Below are 6,612 nucleotides of genomic sequence, written 5' to 3'. Positions count from 1 at the left end.
CTTTCCGCTGTCCAGAGGGTGCAGTCATTTTGATTGTTTACACGTGGCAGCCGTTTTGAATATTTAAAGTGGCCGAGGATGCAACCATTTTGAATGTCTACAAGTGGCAGCCATGTTGGATATTTAACATGACCGAGGGAGCAGCCATTTTGAATCTTTACAAGTGACAACCATTTTGGATTTTAAAGTGATAGCATTCTCATGTGGATTCCAGGGACCTAAGAATAGGCTCTGTTTGCCAAGGTTGACAGGGACATATGACAGGCTGACAACAGTAAAGGAGACAGGTGGAGAGTGTATAAGTGCTGTCAGCCAATGAATAGAGGAGCATGGTATCCTGCTTGCATAGATAACATACAAACAAAACAAAGAAAACGAAAATCGTGGGCAAGTCACTCCAACATACAATCACCAATTACATTGTTGTTGTTATGTGCTGTGGAGTTGGACCCAACTCACAGCGACCCCTCCTTGGGTTTCCAAAGCAATATCACTATGGAAGTAGATTGCCTAACCTTCCTTCCAAGGAGTGGCTGGTGGGTTTGAACCACCAACCTTCTAGTTAGCAGTCAAGTGCCTTAGGCAATATGCTACCAGAGCTCCAATTAAATATAAACACAAAAACATCACAATGCCTTGGAAACAACAGCGCATCACAGTCCACACAAAGAAGCAAGATAAAGTAGGAGAAACAAGGGACCAGGATACAGACACAAAACACATCCCTGAGGAAGACGCAGCATTGGAACTCCCTGATAAGGAATTCAAAAGAATTATATTTAGGTATCTTCAACAAATTGAGAGACATATCAAGGAAAACAGAGAAAACCCTAGAACAATTTCAAAAGACAATAAAAGAACAAAATGAAAAATTAGAAATGATACAAAATCTACACACAGAAATCCAGAAGATTAATACTATATTTTCAGAAATAGATAAGACATTGAATAGACAAAGGAGGAGAATTGAATCAATGGAAGACAGAATTAGGGAAATTGAAGGCAAATACCTGAATACTTCTTTGGAAAGGGATCAATCAGAAAAAAAGATCAAAACAGAATGAAGAAAGCCTAAGGTTCATGTGGGATACCATCAAAAGTAATAACCTATGTGTAATTGGAATTCTATAACAGGAAGAGACAAATAAAGCCACAGAGAAAATTACTGAAGATTTGTTGGAAGAGAATTTTCCTGTTATGATGAAAGATGAGGTCTTTCAGGAGGTCCAATGAACCCCAAACAGGATAGACTCCAAAAACTGGGGCAGTTTTACTCTTCCTTGTTGGGTTGCTGTAAGTCAGAATCAACTTGATGGCAATGGATTTTGTTTAGATATGTGTGATGACAGTGCTATACTTTGAGGAAAGGGAGGAAATGTATTCGTTTCTGAGTCCATGAGTCTTAAGTATTCTTCTTTGGGTTAGGGAAGACTACTTTTAGTTTTAAAATTTTAGTAATAAAGGAGGTGAAAAGCACCATGCACTTACTTTTTTATGGCCAAGATAAGCACCCTTAACTTTTTCAGAGTTTGAATTTTGGAAAATTAAGGGCTGTCAGCATCTGAATCCTGTGCTAATTTGTATGCTACATATAGTGGCCTTTCTATATACTAATGACATTTCTTTCTGCTTTCCATTGACTATTGCTCAAATTCCCAAATATGTTTCACCAGGAACTTCATGATCTGGCCCTGGCTTACCTCTAGGTTCATTTCTTTCTCCACCCTTAAAACACACACATATCCACACATACTAACTTCCCTTGCTCCATCTCTACCCCACCCTGTCTGACCAGGCACCATGGTCACACCCTACAAGGCAGCCATATGGAGATCATTCAGGTTCTATATACAGCCTAGGCTCCCACCAAACTCTGGACTTTTGCCCATGTTGTTCCATTTGCTAAAAACTCTGTTTCACCAATACTCTCTTTTTTAAAAACTAATTTTCTCTGATCCTCAATTTAAGTCTAGAGGGAACTTTCCTTAAAGTTTATTTATTTATGTATTTATTTATTTATGTAAGTTGTGATTTGGGTGAAAGTTTACAGAGCAAATTTCTTTTCCATACAACAGTTCATACACATTTTGTTTCATGACATTGATTGCAATCCCCACAGTGAAATAGCTCTCTTACCACTTCCTCCCTGTGGTTACCTCTTCCCCATGTCTTTCTTTCCTATGCATTCCTGCCCACTGAGCTGTCCCCCTGTGCAAATACTGCCCTTCTGATCTCCTATGAGTGATTGTTCTAAGGAGTGTAACTACCTGGTATAAATGTTCGCCCTATATGCTTATTTACTGTTTGGCTGGAAGCCACAGGATTGAGTTCAATTCCAGGCCTGAAGGCTGACTAGGGGCCATGGTTTTAAGAGTTTCACCAATTTCTATCAGACCAATAAGCCTGGTCTTTTTTATGATTGTGAATTTTGTTCCACATTTTTCTCCCACTCTATCCAGGATCTCCTGCACTGATCCGTTTCTGAGTGGTTGACAGTAGTAGCTGGGCACCATCTAGTTCTTCTTGTCTTAAGGTTATGTAGGCTGAGGTTTGCATGGCCCACTAGTCCCTTGGACTAATTGTTTCCACGTGTCTGTTTTTCTTCATTATTCTTTGCTCCAGACAAGAAGAGACCAGTCATTGCCTCTAGACTCTAGATGATGGCTTGTAAGCTTTTTTAAAAAATATATATAATTGTGCTTTGTGTGCAGATTTACAAAGCAGATTTGTTTTACATTCAACAGTTCATACATATTTAATAGCCCCAATTACCATCCCCAACCATAAAAAACTTTCCTGCCCTCCCCTCCATGTGACTACCCCTTCCCTGTTCCCTTCTTATCTATGCATCCCTGTCTGTCCAGCTTTTTCTTTATGTGAATGCTGCCCCTCTGATGCCCCATGGCTGGTTACCTAAGGCGGCAACTTCCTAGAGTAGGTGGGTTCATCTCCCTGGGGTAAGTGTTCTGCATGTAGGTCTTTCTACTGGTGCCTGAGACCCAACCCACAGGGATCCATTTCTAGGCCTGAAGGATAACCTGGGGCCATATTCTCGGGGTTTCCACCAGTCTCTATGTGAACAGTAATTCTGGTTATTTCTGGTTTTTGAATTTTGTTCCACATTTTTCCTCCCACTCTATCCAGGATCTCCAATTTTGATCCCTTTCCAAGTGGTTGGCATTGGTACCAGGCACCATCTAGTTCTTCTGGTCTTGGGGTCTTTCATGAAGGCTGAGGTCCTCATGGTGCATCATATCTTTGGACTAACTGTCCAGATGACTTTGATTTTCTTCACTCTTTGCTCCAGACTAGAGGAGACCAATAGTTAAATCTTAGATAGCTGCTCGAAACCTTTTAAGACCCCAGCAGCTATTCAGCAAAGTAAGATGTAAAACAATGTTTTTCTGTAGTAGGTTATGACAATTGAGCTTGATACCTCCCATGACCATGGTCCTGAGCCCAGAGGCCCAACAACTTGCTCCTTCAAGGTGGTTGGCTGTGGCTAAGAAGTTATCATAACTTTCCCTGTTAGTTCTATTTATATGGACAGTCTTATAGCACGTACAAATACATATGCAGAAATATCATCTGCCAAACTAATATATGGTTATGGATATATTACCTTTAGCCTACATATACCTGCTCATTCAGCCTGTCTACCTAGGTATCTACCATAGATTTATGTTTATTATTACTGAAAATGCAGTATGGTATATGTAAAAGTGTTTATCTTTGTTGTCTGTACCTCTTGTGCACCTCTCTCTGTCTTCCTTTTCCTTAGTGTTTTTTGTTGGTTACTCACTTTTGGTATAACCTTTCCTTTCACCCAAATCAATACTTGTCTCTTACCTATCTAGCAATTCTCCCTCCCCTCCTCTGCCATCCCTGACAACCAACAAAGAAAGTTTCCTCCCATGTGTAAATTTTTCTTTGATTTTTTACAATAGTGGACTAATACAATATTTTTCCTTTTGTGATTGACTTATTTCACTCAACATAATGTCCTCCAAGTTGATCCACATTATGAGGTGTTTTGCAGATTCTACATTATTCATGTCCTGGCTGTCACTTTAGTACATATACCTAGTAGTGGGATTGTTAGGTCAAATGGTATTAGTTTCCAACTTTTGAAAGAATCACCATGCTGATTTCCATAGTGGGTATATCTTTTTTTTTCCCCCTTAACAGTCCACCAGCAGTGGATGAGAGTCTCAATCTCTCCCTATCCTCACCAACGTTTGTTTTCTATCTTGTTGAACTTTGCTGTTAGCGCTGCGGTGAGATGGTATGTCACTGTTTTGATTTGCATCTCTCTCACGGCTAATGATCATGAATTTTTCTTCATGTGTTTGTTGGCCACCTAAATATCTTCTTTGTGAAGTGTCTGTTAATGTTTTCTGCCCATTATTTAATTGTATTGTTTGTCTTGTTGTTGGAGTTGTCTATAAATTTTAAAGATAAGTCCCCTGTCAGATATATTGTTGCTGAATATTTTTACCATTCTGTAGGTTCTCTTTTTTACTCTTTTGGAGAAGTCCTTTGACACATACAAGAATTTTATTTTTATGAGATCCCAATTATTTAGTTCATCTTCTGCTGTTTATGCACTTGGGGTTAGGCTTTATAGTCTATTTATACCATAAATTAGGGCCCCTAAGTTTGCCCCTGTTTTTTCTTTGATGAACCTTATAGTTTTAGGTTTCACATTTAAGTCTGGAGTTAGTTTTTGTGTATGGTGTGAGGTATGGATTTTGTTTCATTTTTCTGAAAATGGATATCCATTTTTGCTACCACCATTTGTCAAAGAAACTATCTCTTCCTCATTGAATAGATTTTGGCCTTTTGCCAAAGATGAGCTGACCATAGGTGGATAGATCTATTTCTGGGTTCTCAATTCTCTTCCATTGTTCTATGTGTTTGTCTTTGTACCAATACCAGGCTGTTCTGATGACTGTGGCTATATAGTAGGTTTTGAGATCTGGGACTGTGAGACCTCCTACTTTGTTTTTTTCTTCAGTTGTGTTTGCTTATCTGAGGCTTCTTTCCTTTCCATATAGAATTAGTGATTGGTTTTTCCTATCCTTAAAGAATGTTAATGGAATCTGGATTGGTATTGCATTGAATGTATAGATTGCTTTGGGTAGTATTGACATTTTTACTATGTTCAATCTTCCTATCCATGAACATAGTATGTTCTTCCATTTATGTAGATCTCTTATGGTTTCTTGAAGTAGTGTTTTGTAGTTTTCTTTCTACATGTATTTTGTGTCCCTGGGAGGATTTATTCCCAAATATTTTATCTTTTTGGTAGCTATTGCAAATCGTATTGATTTTTTTTATTTCCTTTTAAGAGATCTCTGTGGGTCTGTTGGTGTGGAGGAATCTAACTGATTTTCATATGTTGTTCTTGTATCTTGGCACTATGATAAATCTTTCAGTTACATCTAGTAGTTTTCTTGTGGAGTCTCTTGGGTTTTCTATGTATAGGATCATAGCATCTGCAAATAGGGATAGTTTTACCTTAACAATTTGGATGCCTTTGATTTCCCTTTCTTCCTTTCTTACACTGGATAAGACTTCCAATACAATGTTAAACAGAAATGGTGTTATAGGGCATCCTTATCTTGTTCCCATTTGCAAAGGGGATGCTTTCAGTCTCTCTCCATTGAAAATAATGTTGGCTGTTGGTTTTGCATATATACCCTTTATTATGTTGAGGAATTTCCCTTCTATTATATTTCTCCGAGAGTTTTGCTCAGGAATGGATGTTGGATTTTATCAAATGCATTTTCTGCATTGGTTGATATGATCATATGGTTCTTTTCCTTTATTTTACTTATGTGATGGATTATGTTGATTGTTTTTCTAATGTTGAACTATCCTTGTATGCTTAGTATGAATCCCACTTGGTCATGACATATTTATTTATTTGTTTGTTTGTTTGTTGTCAGCATCTATCGACTACGATTTTGTTGAAGATTTTTGGGTCTATATTCGTGAGGGATATTGGTCTGTAGTTTTCCTTTTCAGTGGTATCTGCCTGGTTTTGGTATCATGGTTATGCTTGCTTTGTAAATGAATTTGAGAGGATTCCATCCTTGTCTGTGTTCTGGAATAGTTTGAGTAGGATTAATGTGAGCTCTTCTCTGAATGTTTGGTAGAATTCTCCAGTGAACCATCTGGGCCAGGGCTTTTTTGTTGGTAATTTTTTAATGACCTATTCAATTTCTTCTTTTGTTATGGGTCTGTTCAAATTTTCTACTTCAGTTTGTGTTACTTTAGGTAAGTCTTGTTTCTAAAAATATGTCCTTTTCTTCTAATTTTCATATTGTTGGAGAATAGTTCTTCATAGTATCCTGATATTATCCTTTTTATTTCTATTGGTTCTGTTGTGATGTCACACCTTTCATTTCTTATTCATGTTATTGCATCTTCTCCTTCTTTTCCTTTATTAAGTTTGCCAGTGGTTTGTCAATTTTATTAATCTTTTAAAAGAACCAATTTGTAGTCTTGTAGATTTTTTCTGTTGTCTTTCTATTTTCTGTTTCACTTATTTCTGCTTGAATCTTGATTATTTCTTTTCTTCTGGTGACTTTAGGCTTTTTTTTTTTT

Source organism: Orycteropus afer, unplaced genomic scaffold, assembly GCF_000298275.1.
Source record: "Orycteropus afer afer isolate SDZICR_OR568_19922 unplaced genomic scaffold, OryAfe1.0 scaffold00012, whole genome shotgun sequence".
In the NCBI taxonomy this organism is placed as follows: domain Eukaryota; kingdom Metazoa; phylum Chordata; class Mammalia; order Tubulidentata; family Orycteropodidae; genus Orycteropus; species Orycteropus afer.
The sequence above is the reverse complement of the archived record's forward strand: the minus strand, read 5'-3'. Positions refer to the sequence as shown.